General features: G+C 40.0%; 1 protein-coding gene across 2 annotated transcripts in view; it reads right to left on the bottom strand.

Moving 5' to 3' along the window:
* Window positions 1-15,908, bottom strand: part of CHRM3 (cholinergic receptor muscarinic 3) — a 453,380-nt gene that overhangs the window by 359,590 nt on the left and 77,882 nt on the right. Inside the window, exon 1 of one of the 2 annotated variants that reach the window (XM_039528235.1) lies at window positions 5,256-5,321. The exons of the other annotated variant lie outside the window; for it this stretch is intronic. The gene's annotated coding sequence lies outside the window, so the exon portion shown is untranslated. Of the gene's footprint in view, window positions 1-5,255; window positions 5,322-15,908 lie in introns of those variants that run through there. 2 annotated transcript variants of the gene reach the window in all.

The following is a 15,908-nucleotide window of genomic DNA, read 5'->3' on the forward strand; positions in this document are numbered from 1 at the left end:
AAGAGAAAAGCTCTGCAAAGGGAGGAAGGAATTTAGTGATGAGAACACCAAGTTGTTTCATAACATTCAGAAAAAAGGAACTCTGGGTGTTTATTATACACGTACTTTCCTGAGTCAAGAAAACAAAGGCTTTCATAAGAGCTGTTGTATCTCAGGGTATGTCTACACTACGGGATTATTCCGATTTTACATAAACCGGTTTTGTAAAACAGATTGTATAAAGTTGAGTGCACGCGGCCACACTAAGCACATTAATTTGGCGGTGTGTGTCCATGTAATGAGGCTAGTGTCAATTTCTGGAGCGTTGCACTGTGGGTAGCTATCCCGTAGCTATCCCATAGTTCCCGCAGTCTCCCCTGCCCATTGGAATTCTGGGTTGAGATCCCAATGCAAAAACAGTGTCGCAGGTGATTCTGAGTAAATGTCATCACTCAATCCTTCCTCCGTGAAAGCAACGGCAGACAATCATTTCGTGCCCTTTTTCCCTGGATTGCCCTGGCAGACGCCATAGAATGGCAATCATGGAGCCCATTTTGCCTTTTGTCACTGTCACCGTATGTGTACTGGATGCTGCTGACAGACGCGGTACTGCACTGCTACACAGCAGCATTCATTTGCCTTTGCAAGATAGCAGAGATGGTTACCAATCATATTGTACTGTCTACCATGCCATTGTAAATTGGCGATGAGATGACGGTTATCAGTCATTCTGTACCGTCTGCTGCTATCATGGGTGCTCCTGGCTGGCCTCGCTGAGGTCAGCCGGGGGCGGATAGGCAAAAATGGGAATGACCCCCGGGTCATTCCCTTCCTATGTTTTGTCTAAAAATAGAGTTAGTCCTGCCTAGAATATGAGGCAAGTGTACTAGAGAACCAGAGAGCACAGCCGCTCCATGTCAGAGCCCCAGAGATCCCGCAGAAATGATGAGCTGCATGCCATTCTAGGGGATGCCCCTGCAACAACCCCACCCTTTGCTACCCTCCTCCCCCAACCCTCCTGGGATAACGTGACAGTTATCCCCCCATTTGTGTGATGAAGTAATAAAGAATGCAGGAATAAGAAACACTGACTTTTTAGTGAGCGGGAGGAAGCCTCCAGCTGCTATGATAGTCCAGGCAGGACATTAAAGGGTAGCGGGGGAGAGGAGACCAGCCTTCCGCTGCTATGATAGTCCAGGCAGTACAGAATCTTTTCTTTAGACATGACGGGGGGGTGGTGCTGATGGAGCTCAGCCCCCAGTTGCTATGACGAGGACGGTTACTAGCCGTTCTGTACCATCTGCTGGGAATGACCAGGAGTCATTCCTATTTTTACCCAGGCGCCCCCGGCCGACCTCACCGAGGCCAGCCAGGAGCACTCACGGGCTGATGACGAGAACGGATACCAGTCCTTCTGTACTGTACCACCTGCCACAGGGGAGGGGAGGAGAGAGGATGCTGCTGTTTAGCTCTCCAGCACCCCGTCTACCAGCAGCATGCAGTAGACATAGGGTGACATTGAAAAAAGACGAGACACTATTTTTTTCCCTTTTCTTTCGGGGGGGGGGGTGAAGGATGTAAATTGACGACATACACCCTGAAACACCCGGGAAAATGTTTTTGACCCTTCAGGCACTTGGAGCCCAGCCAAGAATGCAAATGCTTTTCGGAGCCTGCGGGGACTGTGGGATAGCTGGAGTCCTCAGTACCCCCTCTCTCCCTCCCTCCATGAGCGTCCATTTGATTCTTTGGCATTCCGTTACGCTTCTCACGCAGCACTGTGTTGAGTCCCTGCTGTGGCCTCTGTCTATCATAGCCTGGAGATTTTTTCAAATGCTTTGTCATTTCGTTTTCTGTAACGGAGCTCTGATACAACAGATTTGTCTCCCCATACAGCGATCAGATCCAGTATCTCCCATACGGTCCATGCTGGAGCTCTTTTTGGATTTGGGACTGCATCGCCACCCGTGCTGATCAGACCTCCACGCTGGGCAAACAGGAAATTAAATTCAAAAGTTCACGGGGCTTTTCCTGTCTACCTGGCCAGTGCATCCAAGTTCAGATGGCTTTCCAGAGCGGTCACAATGGTGCACTGTGGGATAGCTCCCAGAGGCCAATACCGTCGATTTGCAGCCACACTAACCCTCATTCGACATGGCAATACTGATTTCAGCGCTACTCCTCTCATCGGGAAGGAGTACAGAAACCGGTTTAAAGAGCCCTTTATATTGATATAAAGTGCCTCATTGTGTGGACGGGTGCAGGGTTAAATCGGTATAACGCTGCTAAATTCGGTTTAAACGCGTAGTGTAGACCAGGCCTCATACTAATGAGCATATAACTTCACTTCTTTTTCTGACCATACAAAAACAGAATTTATAAGTGTTAAGCATACAAAAATTATTTGAACGAACTCATCTTAATATTATTTTTGTGCCTAAGTATTACAGTGGTTGGTTAACTTAAAATAAAGAGATTACACAGAGTAGCTAAGAATTGCTACATGAGGATGTAAACACACTCTGTTCAACACCATATGTATCACCTAACCCAAGCAAAAATTTTGGATCAAATGGAATACAAATCATCTTTTACCACTTAGAGTATTCATTTACTTATGCTACAAGTTTACCCTTGGACAGCTACAGCACAGTCCATAGATCTTATATTAGAACATGAAATTCTGTGAATTAGGTCAGTTTGGGAGGTTTCTTCAACTTCTCCTATGCCAGACACAACTGATAAAACATCTTCCTTGAGAAGGAAAAGTATGATCCTTTGAAGTGACAGAAATTGCACTCATCACATTTGATTTAATCATTCCTGGCAAACCAATGGCATGTTTTAGAGATGCTGTTGCTTCTCTAACTGCTGTGTAATTTTTGGTTAACAGTAATACATAAATATGTGCAACACTCTTCATCAGAAGAAAAGTATACCAGTTGTGTATGATATATTTAATAGATGCTATGAAATTTTCATGATTCTGATGGAAGTTGAACAGCTGAAATCTCTAGTTTAATGGATAATGATGCACAAGTAATACTGGCTTCTGAATTTTAATGTAACATCAAAGGCAGAATAATGCACAATTATATTAAGCTTATTGCTCGAGGCTACTCTCTGCAGGTAAGAATTTGTAGATTTTAATACTATTCCAAGATACATGACTATTTTCAATTATTGTCTATGCTTCCATTAACATTGCAAATTTCTGGTCTCCAAAAGTTTGGCTTGAATTAGCTTAAAAGTTGAAGTTGGCTCCTTTTAAGACTACACATTTATTATGTGATGTTAATCAGGAAATAAGGACTAATGAATGGCAATTTTGAAAGGATAATGATATTCTCCAATTACAGTATTTTTACCATATAGGTGAAAAATATGTCTCCTTTACAAAGTTAACCTGCCAGTAGTTATCTAGAACAAGTAGTAAAATAGCTACAAATGAAAGTGGCATGGCAAACTGTAAATATGAAAAGATAAGGGCATTTGTCACTTTCTAGACCAAGTGCCCAATTGTGACTTACTCAAGATATAGTTGCTTCTAAGGTATTTCCATATTAAATTGTATATTTTAAGACTTTCCACCAATATTTTATCCTATTGGAAATTTATAAACTATTTTTGTTGATATAGAACCCCGCTCACTCCCTCTTATGGTACCTCTAGACTAGGATAAAATGTACTAGCTAACATTCTAGAACAACATGTTCTAAAACTGTAAAATTAAACTTTAGCTATCTCACAAGTGTTTTGAGGCATAAACTGTAAATAAATGCTATATGTATATTATATGAAAATAAGAGGTTGAATTTCTGCTTTAAGTGTAAAACAGAACTCCACCTTAACTATAGAATCACAACTAGCAACTCCATGTTTATAATGGGCTTTGAGATCTTCAGACAGGCAGTCCTGTAGAAGCTGGGCTTCAAATTGTAATTTAACATGCGCTACCTGATCAAGTTACCTGGTACACACCAGTATTTTAGACTGTGCTAATTTAAACTGTGCTATCTTAAAACATTTTTTTTAAGAGAGACCTTTCAACCTAAGCTAGACAGTTCCAGAGCTCTGTTAGCAGGACAAAGATAACAGTCTTAGGTACCTATATAGTCCCCCATATCTCAACACCTCACAATACCACTGTGAGGTAAGGAAGTGGTATTTATCCCTGTTTTGTAGATGTGGAATTGACACACTGGCACTTAACTCTAATTGATTTCAATGATAGTTGGGCACCTAATGCTTTTCTTTTTTTTTTTTAAATCACACTAGATGACTATCTGAATCTTTAGGTGCCTAAAAACCTTTAAATATCTGGCCATAAGTGACTTGGCCAAGGTCACACAGGAGGTCTGTGAAAAAGCAGTGAACTGGTCCTAGGGTTCGCTGAATTCCAGACTAGGTGCCTAAACACTGGATCATATTTCCTCTATTAGTCACTGAAGTAAGAAGATGCAACAATCAATACATGCAGGGAGCAGCTTTCTTTACCATTTTTCAAAGTAGAACCAAGAAGAGCACCAGGGTTGCACTGTCAAATCTGCACTAAACCTTGGACCATGACAAACTAGAAATGTTCAAATGGCTTTGGAGCTTCTTCACAGGCTGGATTTTAATATAATTTAATCACATATGCCAATCCTCTTGGAACACCAATAAGATGTCTTGGGGCAGAATTGTAATCAGAAGCTCTGAAGGCTTATTATTGAAACAAATCAAATAGCCTTTTTACTTTTCAATAGAATAGAAATATTTGCAACTGCTGGCAGTAGAGAAGATCTGAAAGGCCTTGAACTGTATGGGTCCTGGTTATGAATTCAATGTCACCTTTTCAACAGGAAAAAAAAATCTATGCTTTTTGAGACAAAATCCTCAGAATACTGTTAAGTGTGACAAAGTTCTGTCCTTGTCTCCATGGGTCCTGCGTTTCCTGACGGATTTCACTAGCCTCAGAGGCTCACTGTGACCCTCCTTAACCCATCTCTCTCTAGAGACAAGGGTCACAGTCTACTGAGCCATTTTCATCATAAGCCAGCAAGGGAGGTGAGGAGAAGCTACCCTCCCTTGCACAGTCTCTGCTGTCTCCCTGTCTCAGTGATTAATCAGGGGAGCAATGGGGGCCCAGGCTCACCCTCTACTCCAGGCTCCAGCCCAGGGACCCTAATAGTATCAGCTATGGTCGCTGACCTTTTAAGAACAGGACACGTACAATTCCCTGGGCTACTTCCCCACAGCAGCCCCCACTTCCTCAAGCTCCACTTAACCCTTACCTCAGGGCCTCCTTCCTTGTACCTAGTATGGTGTGTACAGCTCAGTCTCTCCAGCAGTGCAACTTCTCACAACTCCTGACATGTGCGCCCACCTGACTAACTGGGAGGCTTTTAATTAGGTTCAGCCAGCCCGATTGGCTTCAGGTGTCCCAATCAACCTAGCATCCTCCCTGCCTTCTGGAAAGCTCTTAATTGGCCCCAGGTGTCTTGATTGACCTGAGCAGCTGCCATTTACTTATCCTGGTACCAGGGATTTGTTTAACCTGGGGCTAATATATCTATCTCCCACTACTTTTCTATAGCCATCTGGTCTTGCCCCATAACATAAGCCAAAACAATAAAGGCTGGATGACGACCTTCAGGACAAATTCTAGTACATTCCGGGAAGCCCTATACAAGCCTTTCTTGGAACCACAAGAGTTTAATACAAGCAGCCCTCTCCAAAATTTGGTTCCACCCACTTTGTAGCTCAATCCACTACCCAAAAGTATTAATTCTCTCTGTCTGACAAAATCAACATACTTTATAGAGCAATAAACAAAGCTAATACATTGCAATTAATACCCTGATCCTTTTTCTCCATAGGCTACAACAAGAATCATTTGTTATCAGCAGACGGAAGTGAAAATAACCTAACATTTATCATTTCAGGTTGAGAATAAGTAGTGAAGGAAGGTACCAACAGGGTGGCCAAAAAACAAGAATTCTGTTTCACAGAAAATTGGGGTTTCTAAAGTTGTTTTTGTTCCAATGTAGACAAATAAGAAACCTTTCAATTTTTTTCATGAATAAACACAAGAGAGATTCCTCCAGAATAGCCAATATCCCATTAGTTACAGCACTCGTGAAAGATTCGGGTTCAAGTCCCTGCTCTCCATGATTTGGAGTAGGGACTTGAATTTGAGGATTTGAAAAGGTACTTGAGGGATTAATACCCTAACCACTAGACTATTCTGGGATCTCTCTTGAAATTTCATCCATGAGAAATCTTCCAAAAAGTTTTGTCAAAACAGATACATTTTCACAAAGTTTCAGTTTCAACAAAGTGGCATTTTCCAGTGGAAAAACATTTAATCAAAAGATTCTGAGTACCTCTAAGTACCCAATGCTTGCAACTATAAATCATTAAGGCAGGGAAACCAACTGGAGCGGAAAACAGGTAATACGCTAGGATTACAGAGAACACTCATGCAAGAAAGAGTATCCTTGATCTCTCCTCAGGTGCTGTCAGATTGAGGTAAACAGAGTCCATTAGCACCTACATCCATATAGGTGTCAATTTTGTTTAGTGTAATTTAAATAGGAAACCTTTCAATACAAAATTACAATAGCTACGTTTTCTGTAATAGATAAAAGCAGAATACTAAAACAAACTCTAGCAATTAAGATACAGAAGTGGGCGTCACAATTTATTCTTGTGTAAATCTGTGAACCTCTGTTCTTTATTTTCCCCTTCCATAAAATGATAGTGATATTTACCTCCCTCTTATGAATGTTATTGAGACTTAAAATCATTAATATCTGCACTGGACTTCGAGATTCTTAGACATGAGAAGTGCAGATTACATTTAATAAAACAACCTTGCAGAGCTACTTTAAATTTAGCACTATGTACGAGTATTAGGACTGCTGTCTAACAAATATTAATAAGTTTGACTTGTTTTATAACAGTTCAGAGATTGTAAACTATGTATAACTAGTTTCTTATACAGCACTGTATAATTAAGCTATAATAGTAAATGAATTGCCACCACATGGTAACTGTTTCATAAGGACCCAAGATGATGGCATTTAACTGAGATTATTGTTGTTACAAAACCACATTCAGTAGATTCACATGATAATATTTCTTTCTGAAAATACCAGGGTAGCAGAAGAAAAGTGAATAATTGCAATCTCTAGCATGGTTTTCAATTTCTTAACCAAACTACAGAAGTTTTTAATGATACTATTGCAGCCCATTTCAACAAAAAATATGGTGTAAGCCAGCACAAGGACTCCTAAATGGATTTTTCATGCTTCTCAGGTTTCAGGCAGTACAGAAGTGGGATGTTTATTTTTTTTTTCCTCCCATTGATCTGGGCATTTCATGATTCCTTTTTATTTGAAATGGTCTTTTGAGTAAACGTACATTCATTTAAAGTGGTAAATCTAGCTGGAGTCATGTGCTGAGTAAGCTTTTACACAGCTTCTCTCATGCACCTCATCCTTGATTTGCTTTATCCCTGCTATTCTAGCCATTTACCATTTATTCTGAAAAGTGTGTTACTGTGGCAATGAAATTTTTAGAAAAGATTAGAATCAGACTGCCAAAATTATTTTCATTTGTGACTCCATATGGATTTGAACCCAGGTTTTTAAAGGAAAGTCACTGAGTGCATTAATCTATTTTGTCAACAAGGCTCCTTAACTGATTCTTTTTTATGAAATTTTTAGAAAAGATTAATTTTGGCAGTCTGATTCTATTTTCATTTGTGACTCAATATGGATTTGAACCCAGGTTTTTAAAGGAAAGTCACTGAGCGCATTCATCTATTTTGTCAACAAGGCTCCTTAACTGATTATTTTTTATTTTACTAAAAAAAAAAAAAAAAAAAAAAAGGACAATGACAAGGTTATAAGTTGACTTAGAAATTTTTCGGTATTTGTATGTAAATAAAATTTTCTAGCTTTTGTTAACAACAAGCTCTTTGATCTTTCTTTGCAAAGCAACAGCAGACATCCAGAACAGAAGAGTGTTTCCTAAAACATTTTGAGAATTATTCCAGCAACTAGTTAATTTACTGATGGATCACAGTGCTTAAAAACTGGGAGGAATACATCATAAACCATTTCAATTAGAAATTCAAGGTATGAGGTAAGAGTATAACAAAGAATCACAGCCAAAACTTAGAAGGAAACCCTGAAAAGACATGAACATGAGGAGAATGATCAGAATATAGGACACAGTATATTATGTCACAGATACATACTGAGGGGCTATCTAGGGATAAACAAATATTATACCTCTATTTGTCAAAGAAAAATTACACGTTTTAAAGTAACATTATAGAGATGTGTATTTTTATGAGAATTCATCAGTTTCACTTCATTAGAAATTCTGAGAAATTTCTGCATACAACCAGTCAATGACATACTGGTAGTTTATCTTCCTGGAGGCTTGTGAAATACTTCATACGATATACATTAAATAATAAAAATAAATAATTTGAATCTCTAGCAGAATCTGGATGCTTTTTTTTTTCCCCCCATAGAAGAAAGTAAGGTCCAGGTATTCTTGCATATGAGGAGGCAGCCCATTTATAACTCAGAATTTAAACCAGTGAGTTTTCAAAAATATGAGTATTTAATCTTCTCTCACACAAGGGCAATCTTTTATAGACCTGTAAAGCTTTGCCACAAAACAGCATTTCTGTGGGTCATTGCCCAGTTAAATGAACTCATTATGCTAAAAGGACTGCCTTTAGTCATTTTCATTTGAAATGAATCTTCTGAATGATGTGCAACTGTCTTCTGAAAACAGGAATCTACTGATAAAAGTTACTGTGCAGCCATAAAGTGGCAACACATCGTCCAATGTTTTTGATAAAAGGCAATGCAAAAGCACACTCTTTTTTTTCCTTCATAAACCAAACTATTTTAGTGCAGTTATGTTACCGAGAAAATTTTAATAGATCTCTGGTTTTGTAAAATAAGTTTTAAACTTTTTTTTCCCGAAAGTACCAAACTTAAAGTAACTTTATAACATTTGACAGGAATGCATGAGCCTCTGGCTGATAGTTAACAGCATAGATTGGATTTAAATTGCTAGGAAAGACTCAGAATACACTGATGTTCTTTTTAATAAAAAAGAATGATAGGACTGGATGAAACTGTTTGGTTTATCTCAGGCCTGCACAACATACGGCCCGCGGAGGCTCACTGTGTGGCCCATGGGGGGATTCTAAATCCCGCGCACACGGCACTCTGCGGGCAGCCCAGAGCCCTTTGAATCCCTGCCGCGGCAGGGATTTAAAGGGCTCGGGCTCCCCTCAGCGGCAGGAGCTCTGGGCCCTTTAAATACCTGCCCCAGCCCCGCAAAGCTCCGGGTTCCCCCAGCCGCCGGAGCCCCAGGCCCTTTAATTTGCCCCTGAGGGCTCCCAGCCACCTCTTCAGCTGGGAGCCCCTGGTTGATTTAAACTCAAGTATCACCTCCTCACCCCCAACTTTCCTTTTTGGCCCACCGCTGTTTTGGTGGGGTTTCGGCCCTCATCTGTTTTCTTTGGAGTAATGTGGCCCTCGCCGCTTTATGAGTTGTGCAGGCCTGGTTTATCTGCTTCCTTTTTATTGAGGGAATCTTAGCATGTAGTCAAGGGGTTTTCCTTGCCCAACAGAAACTTAAAGAATGTGGCTCCGACATCTGAAACAGTGACCTAAACTAAATGGTTCTTTCCCAAATTCAGGTCTATGGATTTCTTTGCCCTGTTTTTCTGACCAGTCAGATATTTCCCCTTCTATTTTCTGCTTTACTAAAAGCAAAGAGGCAAAATGGCTTTTGTGTGTGGAGGGTGGGTAGGGGGGGATTAGGCCTCAAACCACTCTTCAAATGACCATCATCAGCATTGCAACAAACATATGGAAAATCCTATATATTGGATGAGTACACATGGATTCTACTTTAGTAATGGTTTGTAGTCCAATATACTAAAACCACACCGCAGAGCCTAGTTCATTAATAATGTATTGATTTCTGACCTGACAGGTCAATTGTCCTGCATTAAGAAGCCAGTTCTCTGATGTTAAATACAAAGTTGCTAGGTTAAATCATCTGACTTAATCTGATTGCAATGAGTAGGAAGGAGGACCTGGATCTTTCCATCAACAGAAGTTTTAATTTAAAGTCTCCCTTCACAACACTTATCTTCTAACCATTAAATGACCCAGAAATAACTTTCCTCAGAAGAGGACTAATATTACTCCAAGATGTCCTGCATCACCCCACAACGTGGCAGCACATACTGGAACTGCACCTAAAGTAAATCCTGGCCCAGCACACACTTATGTGCATGCTTAACTTTAAGCCAATGAGCAGTTCCACTGAAGTCAGTGGGACCAGTCTCAGGCTTAAAATTATGCACAAGCATAAGCTGGTGCAGGATCTGGGCCCAAGTGATAAACCTAGTGTTAGCAATAACTCCTATACAATTGTATTATTGTGTTGTGAAGAATACATTTGCTTTGGTCAAGCATAAATTCTGAAAGCGAAGGAGGATGATCCTGTAGTTAGGGCGCTAGGCTGGCACTCAGAAGATCCAGTTTCAGTTCCTTGCGCTACAACAGACTTGCAGTGTGATCTTCGGCAAGTCATTCGGAGCCAGTTTTTAAATGTATTTAGGCATCTAAAGATGCAAATAGGCCAGTGGTTTTCAAACTTTTATATTGGTGACCCCTTTCACACAGGAAGCCTATGAGTGTGACTTCCCCTTTATAAATTAAAAACACTTTTTTTTTTTAATATTTAACACTATTATAAATGCTGGAGCCAAAGCGAGTTTGGGGGGGTAGAGACTGACAGCTCGTAACCCCACATGTAATAACCTTGCAACCTCCTGAGAGGTCACGACCCCCAGTTTCAGAATCCCTAAAATAGGCCCTTAGTGGGATTTTCAGAAGTGCCTAGGTGCCTCACTCCCATTTTGAAAATCTGACTGGAGTCCTAGCTACATCTTTTTCCTTTAAAAATCCGGCCCTTTCATAGAAGCGTCGGACTGGAAGGGACCTCCTCTAGTCCAGTCCCCTGCACTCAAGGCAGGACTAAGTATTAATTTTGTCTCTTTGTGAATCAGTTCCCCACTTGTAACATGGAATAGTAGTATTTCCCTATCTCACAAAGTATTGTGTGAATAAGCATATTAAAGACTGCCAGGTGCTCAGATGTAAGTAGTGGGGGATATATAAATATCTTAGATGAATAAAAGGATTAAACCAATATTTGTTGTTTTCACTAAGAAAACCTAGAGAGCAGAATTTTAAGTTTCTAATAGCAAATGCCATGGCTTTGTAGCTATGTTAGCTAATTAATCTACTATAGCAGAATTAATGGAATCTAATATTGTAATAATTAATAAATTATTACACTATTCTTCCTAATAGCCTCCAACCAACATTTTCTAATACACAACATTGAACATATTAATTTTAATTGAATTGTTTAGATTTGGATATTAACACTGGATAAACCGAAGAAATTCAAGCAAATGAGGGGGAAAGTTAATATTGAATATTGTGCCTAATTTATGTTTTTTATGGTGTGTTAATAAATTTTACAATAAAATACTTTAAAACTAGCTGAGAAAAGTATCTGAAGAAAAAAAAAGGATATCAACATAACTTTTCTCCTATCAAACATTATTTGCATTTAATCACATCCAGTCTTTGAAAATAAAAGATGCAAGAGACAATGCCACTACAAAAATGTTAGGTGGGGTCAATTAACATATGCTAACAAGAAAATATTAGAATAGAAATTTTACCTAGTCACAGTACTGGAATTTTATTTTTTAAGTAAGACCTAAAAATAATGCATAGTTATAAACTCAGGCTAAACTTTATAGCAGTGGTCTCCAACATTTTTAAGAACAAGGTAGCTTTTAGAATTTAAGTGCAACCCAGGATCTACCTCAAAGAAAATGAAGAAATAACAGTAATCACAAAAACTCAAACATTGCCGCACACCCTGCTCCATCACTTCCCTGAGGCTATGCCCTTGCCCCGCCCCTTCTGTGAGGCCCCACTCCACTCACTCCATCACCCCTCCCTCTGTCGCTCGCTCTCTCCCATCCTCACTCACTTTCAATGATCTGGGACAGGGGGTTGGGGGGGGTGTGTGTGTGTGGTGGGGGAGAATGGGCTCTGTGCTGGGGCCGAGGGGTTAAGTGTGTGGGACGAGCCATGGGATGAGTCCGGGGGCAGGGGGTTGGAGTGCAGGAGGGGCTCATAGTGCAGGCTCTGTGGGGGCTCAGGGCTCAGGCAGCAGGTTGGGGTGCAGGGTGTGGGCTCTGGGAAGGAACTGGGGCAGGAAGTTGGGGTGAAGGAGGAGGTGCGGGCTCTGGGAGGCAGTTTGGGTGTGGAAGGGCTCTGGGCCAGGGGAGGGAATTGGTGTGCAGGAGGGGTTCAGGGTGCGAGCTCCAGCCAGGCGCCACTTACATCAGGCAGCTCCCAGGTGGTGGTGCAGCATGGCTAAGGCAAGCTACCTGCCTGCCCTGGCCCCACGACACTCCTGGAAGTGGCTGGCATGTCCGAGGGGAGGGGGAGGGAGGGGCAGGTGGCTCCACACACTGCCCTCACCTGCAGACACCACCCCCACAGCTCCCATTGGCTGCAGTTCCCTGTTCCCAGCCGATAGGAGCTGTGGAGGTGGTGCCTGCAGGAGAGGGCACCACACAGAGACCCTATGACCCTTCCCCCCACCCCCACAGGAGTTGCTGCCAGACATGCCAGCCGCTTCTGGGGGTGGCGCAGGGCCAGGGCAGGCAAGGAGCCTGTCTTAGCAATGCTGTGCCACCCTCCGGGAGCCACCTGATATAACCAGGACATTTCTTTCTTTCTTTTCTTTCTGACCTCCATTCTCTCCCATGGGCCAGCTTCTCTGGATGCTTACAAGTCCCATATGGCAATGTGCCACAATAGGAAAATGTAATTTAATATTTTCTTGAAATATTTTGGATCAATTTAAAAAAACCTAAATATTCCAATTTAGGTCAAACCAACCCCCAAATGAAATATTTCACTGAGACTTTCCCCAATTAAAAAAAATAAAATTATCAGCACAACTGAAATTTTCCCATGTAAAAATTTGAATTTGCAGAACTGTATTTTCCCCTGTAAAGCCATTCCAATAGAAAATTCTCAATCAGCTCTAAGGGTATATATTTATCTTAATTACAAACAATAAATATATTCCATCACAAAGATCATCAGTTGCCTGGAAATATTTTCGACCATTGCAATGAAGTTGGCTCGAATAAAAAGCTAAGTTATCAAAATAGGGGAGGAGACCACAAAAGACTACTTGGAAATACAACAAAATGCACTCCAACAAGCATCAGTGTTGTGATGCAGAAAATAATCATTCAGGATAGGTTACTCATTTGTAGTTGCTTTATGGAAACATTATGTTCAGCTGTTCTACAAAATTTCTAAAATGTAAATGAAGATGTTAGCAGAATTAGATAATATTTTGCTAAGTTCCTAATATACCTGTATTTATCTCAATTTAAATAATTTCATCCAGCATTCCTCATCTCTTCCCCCTTTCCCCACCCACTTGCCTTCCCATCCAAGCTGTCTCCTAAATGATGGTGCTCCCAGATTCAAGACTATCACTTCACACCTCCTTTCAATCTACAAAGAGAAACTAATATTTTAAACTCTACTATTTCACTTAATTTTATATACACTACATTTTAAACTTGACAAGTCAACATATATTGAGTCAGATCCACAGGATGTATTTTTTGCCTTTTATACCCTTTACGATACCTAGAGAAGGCCAAAAGGGTTTTTGTTAGTTTACATAAATAATTTAGATCTTGTCTCTCATAGACAACTCAAGAGCAAGGAAAGTGCCTGAGATGTCATAGCCAAGGGTGTGAACCTTAATTAACTGAGATAAATTATTTTTATTCAAAGAGTATAAAACTATTTTTCTCCTTTGTTAACACCAACATAACTGAAACTGTTGGAAGAAAATGTCTTTGTTCATGATTCAAGCCCCACTTCTTAACCATTAAGGACTTGGACAACTCTGAAATATTTATTGGGAGTTAGTCCATCAATATTTTATAAAGGGTATTGATGGACTCCCACCCACACCCCTTTTTCTAGAACAAAGCCCACCCACGCACCCCTTACAAACCTTCCTGGTCTATCAACTTTTATAGGCCATAAAAATCTATTTTTCCCACTTTGCAGGTCACTTTTAAAGAATCAATTTTTCAGTCGGCTTACCATCAATGACTTTTTCTAAAACATTCAATACAAGGGATTAAAATGAAATCAACAATTATCAATGGCATCGAAGCTGCTGCCACAGTACACTCTCTAACAATTATTTAAGCGTTTTAATTTATCGTTTTACCACAGTCAAGATAAACAAGGAGGAACAGATACAGGAAGTCAGAGCTCTGATCAGGTAAGAACTAACAGGAAAATTGTAATGCGTCATAAAATACTTCGTTCATATGAATGCTTAGTATTGTCTTTTAACAAATTAACATAATAGTTAAAAATCTTAATGACAAACCTTCATGTCCTTCTGCTGTCCATTACAAATATACCAACATATACACCATACTAATAATATATTGGGCAACTGATTGCCTTTGAAAGCTTACTGGCTACTATTGTACATTTAGATAAAATTATTTCTTGCATCATCATGTTAGCCAAATTGTTGGGTTTTGCAAACTGCAAGACTCCACCCTCTTGATTGTCTTTCCAATCCTTTTAGAGGATCAAGGCTTGATATCAAGTTTAGCCAGGATGTCTGCCTTAATGTTCAAAAATGATTTTGTCGTTTAATTGGCTGAGGAGACAAACATTAGCTCTTAAAATGAACTTGAAAGGACCAGGAGCTCACTTAGACACTGTTTTGCAGCTGTGCTACATCATATGGCCTTAAATTTAAATTTTTTATATGCATTCTTATTGGAATGTGATTTTTTTGTACTAGCCAAATGTTTTCCATGTTTGGAAAGAATATGACCCTGAGTTCTGATAGAACATTTTCAGATCACTGGATGGAAGACACCATATAAAAGCATGCATTTGAATTACTGTAAGGAATCTATTAGCTATGGAAACATTGCTGCTACAGCACACTAAACAAGCAGAATTATGCATACTAAGTGTAATAATTTAGACTCTATATACATTTGCTCAAATACTATGGTAAAGGTAATAAAGCATTTGTGCATGACAAGAAACCTATCCTATAGCAATGTGACTTACTCAATCTGGTATCCAAACTAAATCTTTCTGAAATACAGTCTTTGCTGTTACAAAGTTAACATTTACATTTAGTTATAACACTGTACCACAATACTGCAGTTTTTCTGTATATTTAGTAGGAAATAACTCCAGAATCTCAGAGACTTGTGGTGTAGTAACTGCACGTTACGATGACTGCTTTATCCTTTTCAGGCTAAATTCTGTCCTAAGCAGATAGGCTCTGTTGTGTCATTTGACCTTTATACTACAATGCTAATATGAAGAAACCACACAGGCATTGTAGACTCAAAATAACCGTATTTATGAACCATGTAAAACCTCTCTCTCTCTCTCACACACACACACCATGCTCTGGCTGGTTTCTCAGACAGACCTCACTAAGCACTATTTAAAAGGATGCTACCAAATCCATATAAACTTCAAGCTCTGTGAGGTGAAATTCAAGGCAAAACTCTCTTATTGAAATCAAGCAGAATCTCTCCAACTTCTGTAGTAGTTGCACTGGCCATACTGTGACCAGAACATGTCCACAGCGCAACATATCAATGCCCCTGCAAAGCACACATGTACTGTATTTCCTGAGGCATGTACTCAGAATCCCAACAAGAAAGATACAGTGAAGAAATACTGAAATAATTCATAAAGTCATAACTTTAAATTTAA

Source organism: Mauremys reevesii, linkage group 3 (assembly GCF_016161935.1).
Source record: "Mauremys reevesii isolate NIE-2019 linkage group 3, ASM1616193v1, whole genome shotgun sequence".
Taxonomy (NCBI): domain Eukaryota; kingdom Metazoa; phylum Chordata; order Testudines; family Geoemydidae; genus Mauremys; species Mauremys reevesii.